Here is an 11,072-nt window from a genome sequence, read left to right as displayed (position 1 = left end):
TTCTTCTCCTCCTGATTATTCTTCCTGTCACTGGTCTTTGATGACTAATTCTTACAGGTTTGGACCAACAATACTGGGGCACAAGTACCCACCCATCCTTCTGGTAATGTCTGTCGAATGCTCCCTTTGTTAGTACATGCCCACCACACATCAGTCAGAGGGATGGTAAGGTTCATAAAAAATAAATCCCCCTCCCCTATCTAAATCAGTCAATTATCTCCTTACAGCCATCAAAATCACCCAAGTTACGGTTGCCATTTCTATGTCTGTAACACTGGTATTCACCAGGAGTTAAAGTGAACCTAGGTGGGTTGGCTGAGTAAGTCAACTTTGCTAGCCTAATCCCTGTGCAATTTGCCTCTTTAGTGACCTTTACTATTGTTACTACCATCTCCGTGGGGATGTCGTTATACCTTCTTATCCTCCATCTGGACGTCCAGTCCCCCCCTCCCCCCCCGTCTCATCTCTCTGTCCCCCAGTATGTCTAAACACCTGAGCCCAGGAACAATCCGCCGAGGGAGCTGAACATAAATACAATGGGATTTTATAATCCCACGTTGCTTGCTTATTGACATGTAACCCACCCGTTGGCTACGTCCCTAACCTTTATTTTGAATCCTACAGTCTGCCCTTCTCGGACTCCCATTTTGTAGGCCTCCCGTCCTTGACGGTCAGTATGTCGGGTCGCTTCTCTTCTCTTTTACTTCTTAACAATGGTAAGGGCATAGCATAATTGGTGGTGGATCTTGACATATCAAGACCATTACTGAGACTATGATGCAACTCAAGTTATCCATATTCCCCAAAACCGCCAACCCTCTCCTGTCCTCAGTCTTTCTGCTTGGTACTACCCCATACTCACACCCTGAGAACACACTACAGTGATGATAGGTCGGGGTAGGAGATCTTCGTTAACAGAGGTGATCCCCAGACCCTATTGGTTCCAGTTCTTCTCTTTAACTCTGTGTGTGTTCAACTGTGTTGGCATGTGGGCCTACCTTTTTGCAGTGGGTAACGTTGACCCAAGTGGGTCTCTCAGCTATTCTAATGACAAAGGCAGTGACTAATATAACCTGATAGGGCCCTTCCCAACAGGCCTGCTTCCAGTTTTTCTTCTTTAGGGACTGGATGCTCACCAGCCACCTGGTTAGATAGAGTGGGTCACCTTCTCCTTTAGCTCACCTGTGGGGCACAAAACCTCTGACATACGGGTGTGGTTAATAAACTATCTTCACACATGTTCAGCTCTCAATTTCTATTTCTTACTGCATTCTCTTTCTAGACTGTATCTAAAAAAAAAAAAATTCGAAAGTATTTTGTCCTCTCCTTCGTATATTATTTAATCCTACCATTAGCCTCTTCCCCCCTCTTGACACATATTTCTGCTCATGTGTCAATCCTACCACCTACCTAAACAATCACTTAGGTAATTTATCATCCAATTGCCATCCCTTATTTATTTTTGAGACTGTCCCTTGCTTCTTTATTGCTCCTCCCACTTCCTTTGTCTTTTATGGCGGATAAATTCGACTTTCATTCAGTTCAGAATCAATTAGTAATCCAATCAATCAATCTCTTATCTTGTAAAAACACTTATGTTTAGTTCAAACTCTGTTCTACCCCGGCTCTCCCGGGCTTGACCTGAAGACTGATGGTTGGACATGACAGGTCCATATTTAAATTTTTCAAACCTAACACAAACCACCCTTCATGCTGTAATCAATCAAGAAGATAGCAAAGGAGAGACAGGTTTTAGCCTGAACTCTGCTTAACCCTGGTGCCGCTCCCTTCACAATGTTTGAAGAGAAACAAAAGACAGCCATGGATTGAAGTAAGAGCAAGCACTTCGACCCTAGGTCACCTAAGTCTTCTGCCTAGCAACAAAGAATAAAAAAACTCTATGTTCGTGATTAACCCAGTTATATCTAATAGCCCACCAAAACAAAAACATCACCATCTTTAAATCACGACCAATGTCATATCCCTCTTTACTCTCTACCATTTGGGTAAAATCCCTGATATATGTAGGAAAAGCTAAGACTGTTTGGGAAGTGAGCAACAACATCAATTAAATTGTTCTTCCTCCTCAGAGTTCCAAATGATTTTACCATGGGCTGCCATTGCCTTCCCATAGATAAGATCACTTAATTTACCAGTATGCAGTACATAATGGAGTACCCAAGCTTTACAGCAGTCTATCATTCCCCAAAAGCTCATCATTCTTCATCTATTTCTGGACAGCTAGTCCCTATCTTAAATTGTATCAATGATCTAGGCAATAGCTGTTTCGCATTAGATTGTGCCTTCCTCTGATTACTGCAGCTCATTGCATTAATTTAGTTTCAAATACCAACTTGTTGTTTATTAAAGCCTAATAAAAATGAAATGTAAATGACAACATTTGATAATATCTCAACTTACTTCTATCCTGTAAAAGTAATCCAAGATTAGTACAATTGACTAGCAACAGGTATCTTTCATTCAGGGAAAGCTCTCTCCCTCTTCTGTTATTTTAATGTTTCAAATATCACCCAACAAACCGTTCCATCCCACTGCATAGTAAACAACACCTATGAACTGTTGAAAATTCCCTAAATTCAACATAACAACCCTTTATAAACATCATACTGGGTGTGTTGTTTTTTTATTTGAAAAACCCAATTGAAAAACAACAATCAAAGATAGCCAGGCTCAACTTAATTTGGTAGCTCACTTTTATGACCTAAATACTGCCTAACTTCACTACTGCTCCCCCTCGCCCTGGGCAACATTCCAATGAGATAAGCTAATCTCTTTCTCCTGGTTATACATTTTGTTAACCTTCAGTTACCATCAGTAATCTAAAGATGGTAGTACACACAAAACATGATACAGGTATCCCCAGTCCTAACCCATCAATAATTGTTTGTATCAATCTAATTCCTCATAACTAATCCATAAAACCACTCAAAATTCCTCGAGTATACAATGATTATTTAATTGATTACCCTAAATCTGCTCCATGTGATCTCATCTCAAATGATCCATTATCAATTATTTGATCAACCCCCTAGGAAAATCTGTCTCCCCTTCTATTGTTCCTGTTGAAGTGCTAAGTCAATAGTAGCCAATTCAAACACCTCACAATTTGGATCAAAGGGTTCTACTCTTTCTCCCTCAAGGATTAGTCACGCCTTATCTTCCTCACGCTCAAAGCTGGGAAATAGACGTCTGTTAGGCTTCTCTCTCTTTTCTTTCTTTCCTGGCTCTGTCCTGTCTGTTATTCTGCTCATGATGGATTGCATGTCTCTTTGAGGCTATTACACAATTCAGTTATTTTCCCAACATACTCTCCGTGATCGGCCCATGGCAAAAGTGTCCTCTGGGCATCCCCTGAAACCCATTGCCCTCTAACGGCAGCCCAAACCTTACTATTCCTGTTTTGGGGTGGGTCATTCCTTCTACCGCTCTGGCCACATCCTCTGTGTTCATGGCCTGTCTGCTAAATGGCATATTATTATTATTACTTTATATTCCCAATTTACTATTACTTTAATCATTGCAACCTGTTGCATTGATGTTTTTAAAATATAAACCTATTGTTTAATAACTTCATACTTATAACCAATGTTTATTCAATCCATCATCCTAATAGTAAAAACGATATGCCATTGTTCACGTAACGAAACCAAATTATTGTTTTAGAATTGACCAATTATTTTCATACACCACTGGTGTTACCCAACCTATACAATAAAGTAATAACCATTAGACTTCGTCAAAGAAATGCTTTTCATTCAACTATTAAAACTTCTGCTCAATCTAGTCAAGCAAGTACAACCCTTTTACGCGGGAACTAGAATCATAAATTATTTTCCTTTGTCCTCAACTTAAATAATTTTCACAGCTCTATTGCCATTTCAGTTCGATATTCAATTTCTTTAACTGTTCTCTCTGATTAGGCCCTAATTAATAAAACAAATACTTGCTATCGTTGATAAGCATACATTTTTTATACTCCTATCATTTAAACTATGTACTGTCTCTCACCCCTTCTTTCCCCCCCCCCCCCTGCTCCTTCCTACACAACGGGGGAGGCGCGGGAACCTGCCCTAATCATCTTCCTTCTTAGGAAATAATGTCATTCGTACTTGTAACATATTTTCATAGACCTATCTAGAATACTTCTAAAGCTATCTAATTCAACTTTTAATACACATAAAAACTCTCTCTCCCTACACCCATTCCCTATTGAATAAGTGAGTCTTTCTATTTAACCCCCAACCACGCTTCAAATCTTCCATTCAACATCAACAAACCAAATACTCAGTAGTATCCGGTTATTATTCATACCAGCCGTTGAATTCACTCATACACACAGATTTCACCTTATGCCATTCAAATGCCCAACAAAAAATAATAGTTCAATGGAACCCTCTATTGGCTCTCTACTATTTATACCTTACTTCTATAACCACATTAGTTATGGTCCGATTACCCATTAAACCTTATCACATAACCTTATCACATAATCAAACAACGGCACAACCTTAAACTCATATCGGCCGGCTGGTAGCCCAGTAACCAAGAGCACCGTGTCAGCAACCGAGAGGTTGCCGGTTCCAATCCCCGAGCCGACCAGGTGAAAAATCTGCCGATGTGCCCCAGAGCAAGGCACCCAACCCCAATTGCTCCTGCAAGTCGCTCCGGACAAGAGCGTCTGCTAAATGACCAAAAATGCAAATGTAAATATTCTCTACTTTCTCACCCATGACGTCTACATTTGGGTGAGAAAGTTCATATGTATATATCGTTAGAAATGTATAGGTACCTCTCAAATAATCGCTTCGTGGTGTTTTTAGCCAATTCTTAATCGACACAAATCACTTCTTCAAACATTTTACCCGTGGAACCAAAAAATAGACTGTGATTTCCCTTTCCCTTAGCTCTGCAGTCGCGATGGTTATGACCTGTTTTGTTACAGTATTTACACGGGGCCTTACACTCCCTGGCCAAATGTCCCTCTTACCCCCTCTGTTCTCTTTACTGGCAACCCTACTCTGCCCCCCCTCTTCCCGCCCTTCCAACATTCCGGCTTGGCCGTCATATGGTGGGGGAGGGGCGGGGATCACTCCTAATTTTCTCCTACACATGAAAACGTTATCTTCTGGGCTTTCACATCGAGATGCCCAATAAATCCATACCTCCTCTCCCAAATGGATCCATAAAACATATTTCTTCGATCTCTTCCTAACATATATCTTTCATCCCCCGTTAATTCTCGGACCTCTTTAGAATATTTATTTCCCATGGTGGAAAAATAAGAAATCCCCCCCTTTAGTAATAATTCTATCAATAATTATTTCCTTTGGGACTTATTAATAGTGCGACTTTTGAAAATTTTTATGATCTGCTTTTGTAATCAACCATTTAAATTATTCAACCCGTAACCCAGAGGTTTTTAAGACCCCAGTTTTAAACGGATGGGACAACCATTTTATCTCACGCGACTTATTTTAGTCCCTACCTTGAAACAATTATGACGTATTTCGATGGATCATTAGGTCTCACATTTATACAACCTTATACGATTTATTGCTAACACTATCCGTAACCTAGAGGTCGTAACTGCTCCAGTTTTATGAAATAGACAGAGTTAGAGCAAATCCCCAGCTGTTTCTGACTTTCGACTTGTTTAATGTATCTATCTCACACAACGATAATTATCCCCCTTCCTGTTTATATTGTAAAGACTGTATCTCGTACAATCTCAATATTAACTAGATTATTTTGGTAATAGCTATTCACCTAGGGTCAATTTCGGATCCCACTTCCTTCCTTTATAATTCTCTTATGAGATTTTGGTAACTATTCTCTGCCCTTCACAAGAATTATTATTCTCATACAAGTTCAAATAATCTCACCAAATCCATGAATAAAAATTACTGACCTCCTCCTTGCAGTCGGGATTAAATGCTTTTTCAATCTCGTTAACGTCTTTATCGTTCATAAGATTCATCACCTGCCTGTTTATAACCTTAACGTCGAAGGCCAGGACTATTCTCCACGGATGCTATCATCCGCCCGTGCACGGTTTCGGTGTCCTTAGAACGACAAATACGTATTTTTGAGATCCGCTCGAAGGACCACTTGTCATGAGAATTTCTATCTCTAATTCAACCTAAACTTGAATCATTACCAGGGGTTGTAAGGCTCTGGTTATAATCATAAATTATTCAAGGTCCACAACCAGCAAGAATTATCTGTATTTTTAATCATGGAGAGCTCTGGCGCCAAAAAACATACATACAGCTTTATACCCCCTGACCCACAAAGGCACTTTGCTCCGCCCACCTTTAGGAGGCTGTTTTTAACCCGTTTTCTCAGTCCCCTTCACCCTGGAATGTTTAGTCCCGCCCCCCTCTGTTAGTGGGTTGCCGCTACATTATAATTCTAACACCGTTCACACATTTATACTGTATTTGGGGTGAAATCCTTTAGTCATTATTCTTAAAATACAAATTAATCTATCAAGATCTCAACCCCATAGAAAATCTTTGGAGGGAGTTGAAAGTCTGTGTTGCCCAGCGACAGCCCCAAAACATCACTGCTCTAGAGGAGATCTGCATGGAGGAATGGGCCAAAATACCAGCAACAGTGTGTGAAAACCTTGTGAAGACTTACAGAAAACGTTTGACCTGTGTCATTGCCAACAAAGGGTATATAACAAAGTATTGAGAAACTTTTGTTACTGACCAAATACTTATTTTCCACCATAATTTGCAAATAAATTCATTAAAAATCCTACAATGTGATTTTCTGGAAAAAAAAATCTCATTTTGTCTGTCATAGTTGACGTGTACCTATGATGAAAATTACAGGCCTCTCTCATCTTTTTAAGTGGGAGAACTTGCACAATTGGTGGCTGACTAAATACTTTTTTTCCCCCACTGTACATACACACACACATGCATACACACACATATGCACACACATATACACATTTACACACATACATTTTCTTATCATAGTCTCTCTCCTCCCTAAATTCCTCAGTTATCTTGGTTTCTCAGTTGCCTGTAGACAGTTCTCCTTGTCCTTTGTTGTCTGGCCTAACTCTTACTCACATTGCTAAATAGTAGCACAATGTCATAATCTTTACTGGTCCTACACTCACACATTACCAGGTAGTAGATTCTAACACATCTCACACAGTTTCAGAGTGTAATAATTAGTCACTACTAAGAAAGTACTAATCATACTTAAAACAAGAACATTTCACAACTATATTTAAGGGTGGAACATTTAGTCATTACTTTTAACCTGTATATATAATTAATTTCTATATCAGCCTTCCTCTGACACTGCCTAGTATATAGGTCCTGGATGGCAGGAAGCTTGGCCCCATTGATGTACTGGGCCGTATGCATTACCCTCTGTAGCGCGTTACGGTCAGTTGCCGAGCAGTTGCCATACCAGGCGGTGATGCAACCGGTCAGGATGCTCTCGATGGTGCAGCTGTATAACTTTTTGAGGATCTGGGGACCCATGCCAAATCTTTTCAGTCTCCTGAGGGGGAGAAGGTGTTGTCGTGCCCTCTTCACGACTGTCTTGGTGTGTTTGTGTTATGATAGTTTGTTGGTGATGTGGACACCAAGGAACTTGAAACTCTCGACCCGCTCCACTACAGCCCCGTCGATGTTAATGGGGGCTTGTTTGGCCCGCCTTTTCCTGTAGTCCACGATCAGCTCCTTTTGTCTTGCTCACATTGAGGGAGAGGTTGTTGTCCTGGCACCACACTGCCAGGTCTCTGACCTCCTCCCTATAGGCTGTCTCATCGTTGTCAGTGATCAGGCCTACCACTGTTGTGTCGTCAGCAAACTTAATGATAGTGTTGGAGTCGTGTTTGGCCACGCAGTCATGGGTGAACAGGGAGTACAGGAGGGGACTAAGCATGCACCCCTGAGGGGCCCCAGTGTTGAGGATCAGCGTGGCAGATGTGTTGTTGCCTACCCTTACCACCTGGGGGCGGCCCGTCAGGAAGCCCAGGATCCAGTTGCAGAGGGAGGTGTTTAGTCCCAGGGTCCTTAGCTTAGTGATGAGCTTTGTGAAAACTATGGTGTTAAACGCTGAGCTGTAGTCAATGAACAGCATTCTCACATAGGTGTTCCTTTTGTCCAGGTGGGAGAGGGCAGTGTGGAGTGCGATTGAGATTGCGTCATCTGTGGATCTGTTGGGGCAGTATGTGAATTGGAGTGGGTCTAGGGTTTCCGGGATGATGTGTTGATGTGAGCCATGACCAGCCTTTCAAAGCACTTCATGGCTACCAACGTGAGTGCTACGGGGCGGTAATCATTTAGGTAGGTTACCTTTGCTTCCTTGGGAACAGGGACAATGGTGGTCTGCTTAAAACATGTAGGTATTACAGACTCGGTCAGGGAGAGGTTGAAAATGTCAGTGAAGACACTTGCCAGTTGGTCTGCACATGCTTTGAGTACATGTCCTGGTAATCCGTCTGGCCCTGCGGCTTTGTGAATGTTGACCTGTTTAAGGGGTCTTGCTCACATCGGCTACCGAGAGTGTGATCACACAGTCGTCCGGAACAGCTGGTGCTATCATGCATGCTTCAGTGTTGCTTGCCTCGAAGCGAGCATAAAAGGCATTAAGCTCGTCTGGTAGGCTTGTGTCACTGGGCAGCTCGTGGCTGGGTTTCCCTTTGTAGTCCGTAATAGCTTGCAAGCCCTGCCACATCCGACGAGCATCAGAGAATCCAGTGTAGTAGGATTAAATCTTAGTCCTGTATTGAGGCTTTGCCTGTTTGATGGTTCGTCTGAGGGCATAGCAGGATTTCTTATAAGCGTCCGGATTAGTGTCCCGCTCCTTGAAAGCGGCATCTCTAGCCTTTAGCTCGCTGCGGATGTTGCCTGTAATCCATGGCTTCTAGTTGGGATATGTACGTACGGTCACTGTGGGGATGACGTCGTCGATGTACTTATTGATGAAGCCGGTGACTGAGGTGGTATACTCCTCAATGCCATTGGATGAATCCCGGAACATATTCCAGTCTGTGCTAGCAAAACAGTCCTGTAGCGTAGCATCCGCGTCATTTGACCACTTCCGTATTGAGCGAGTCACTGGTACTTCCTGCTTTAATTTTTACTTGTAAGCAGGAATCAGGAGGATAGAATTATTGTCAGATTTGCCAAATGGAGGGCGAGTAAAGGTGGTCTAGAGTTGCACATGTGACATGCTGCTGGAAATTTGGTAAAACAAATTTAAGTTTGCCTGTATTAAAGCGCCGCTTCTGGATGAGCATTTTCTTGTTTGCTTATGGCCTTATACAGCTTGGTGAGTGCGGTTTTAGTGCCAGCATCGGTTTGTGGTGGTAAATAGACGGCTACGAATAATATAGATGAGAACTCTCTTGGTAGATAGTGTGGTCTACAGCTTATCATGAGGTACTCTACCTCAGGCGAGCAATACCTCGAGACTTCTTTGACATTAGACATCGCACACCAGCTGTTATTGACAAATAGACACACACACCCCTCGTCTTACCAGACGTAGCTTCTCTGTCCTGCCGATGCACGGAAAACCCAGCCAGCTCTATATTATCAGTGTCGTCATTCAGCCACAACTCGGGGAAACATAAGATATTACAGTTTTTAATGTCCCGTTGGTAGGATAGTCTTAATCGTAGATCATCCATTTTATTTTCCAATGATTGCACGTTGGCCAATAGTACGGATGGTAGTTGAGGTTTACTCACTCGCCTACGAATTTTCAGAAGGCAGCCCGACCTCTGCCCCCTTTTTCTCCTTCTTTTCTTCACGCAAATGACGGGGATTTGGGCCTGGTCTCGAGAAAGCAGTATATCCTTTGCGTCGGACTCATTAAAGAAAAAATCTTTGTCCAGTTCGAGGTGAGTAATCACTGTTCTGAAGTCCAGAAGCTCTTTTCGGTCATAAGAGATGGTAGAAGCAACATTATGTACAAAATAAGTTACAAAATAAGTTACAAACAACGCGAAAAAACTAACAAAATAGCACATTTGGTTAGGAGCCCGTAAAACGGCAGCCACCAGCCTGGTAGGAATAGAGCTCACCCACTGGATCATATACATCAGCCTATAAGGCACTTTGACCGCTAATATGCCTGCAAGGAGCTTTGCTCATGAAACAGTCTACAAGGCAGCATCCTGACTTATCAGCCTCTGAGGCTGCTATCGACTCTGATCAAGCTCTGAGGCTGAAAGCTAATCTGATCAGCCTGGCAGGAATGGAGCTCTGAACATTTTTATATTATCCACAAAACATGAAGTGTCCCTTATAATTCTACACATACCAGTTATGCAAGCTAACAACCAGCATATATAACTAGCTAGCCTGCTAGCTAGCTAACAAGACTACCTAGCTAAGTGAGCTTGCTAAGCAGCCCTGCTAGCAAGCTAGCTAACAAACACAAAAAGATTGCTAATCTACAACAAATCAGTCAGATATATCAGTGATATATCAGTATAAAGTTGCCTTAATTTTGAAAGATGCTAGCTATATTACCTTTTTTCCTCTAGGCTTCAGCTTTCTTGCATGCGATTGGTTCTGGTATTGGGGGTGGCATGCAGCCTGGGAGACAGTGATGCCTGGCTTCTTCTTCTTCTTCTTCTTCTTCTTCTTCTGCTTCGGTGGGGTTTAACGGCGGTTGGCAACCAATATGTTCAATTAATGCCCCCAACTGGACTATAGTATAAATCCATTATACTTTGTGATACCCCCAAAATATATAACAACAAATTATATAATAATACACCCTTCCAATTACCCCATTCCACTACTTTGACCCTATCTGCTCCTGCACCATGCCAACGGCCTGGGAGGACAGGACACCACCTCTCAATACACCCTCTAACTCTTCAGAAGTCAAATCTCGTACACCCAAGTAATGCAGCTGCCACCACAATATCTATTTTCTGTGATTTACATTCCATTTCTGAGGTACAGTTGATAACCATTGCTATGAACGCTAAGAAGCCAACCTTACTGAAGCATATATCACTCCTTGGCCTATTCCTCTGTGCTGGCACAGATCTACTACTC

The sequence above is a fragment of the Coregonus clupeaformis genome, unplaced genomic scaffold (assembly GCF_020615455.1).
Source record: "Coregonus clupeaformis isolate EN_2021a unplaced genomic scaffold, ASM2061545v1 scaf0148, whole genome shotgun sequence".
In the NCBI taxonomy this organism is placed as follows: Eukaryota; Metazoa; Chordata; class Actinopteri; order Salmoniformes; family Salmonidae; genus Coregonus; species Coregonus clupeaformis.
This window is presented reverse-complemented; position numbering follows the sequence as displayed.